Genomic DNA, 582 nt, shown 5'->3' with positions numbered 1-582 from the left:
CCCTTCTGAAGAGTTTTTAGCCATATATTGCAGCACTCCAGTCTTGAGAGTCATCCCACCATGTTTCTGTGATGGCAACTAAGTCATAGCTGTCCCACTGCACAATGGCTTCCAGCTCCTCCTGTTTGCTGCCCATGCTGCGTGCATTGGTGTAGATGCACTTGATCTGGGCTATCATTCACCCTCAACTCTAGCATGCCATCCCTAGGCTCATCTCTAGTGAGCCTGGTTTTATCCCCTTCCCCCTTCAAATCTAGTTTAAAGCCCTCTCGATGAGGCCTGTCAGCTCGCAAGCAAGAATCCTTTTCTCCCTGGGAGATAGTTGCACTCCATCTGCTGCCAGCAGGCGCGATGTTTTAATCAGGTGTGTTCTCCTGTCCCTCTCAGTGTCCCCCCCTGCCACTGAAGGGACTGATGAAAACACTACCTGTGCTACAGCTCCATGAACCAGCTGCTCAAGCACTCTGAAGTCCCTTTTAATCGTTTTTGGGCTTCCTAGCGCAACCTCATCGTTGCCAACCTGCATGACCAACAGCGGGTAGTAATGTGTGGGCTGAACCAGACCAGGGAGTTTCCTGCTGC

The sequence above is a fragment of the Phaethon lepturus genome, unplaced genomic scaffold (genome assembly GCF_000687285.1).
Source record: "Phaethon lepturus isolate BGI_N335 unplaced genomic scaffold, ASM68728v1 scaffold719, whole genome shotgun sequence".
Taxonomy (NCBI): Eukaryota; Metazoa; Chordata; class Aves; order Phaethontiformes; family Phaethontidae; genus Phaethon; species Phaethon lepturus.
The sequence above is the reverse complement of the archived record's forward strand: the minus strand, read 5'-3'. Positions refer to the sequence as shown.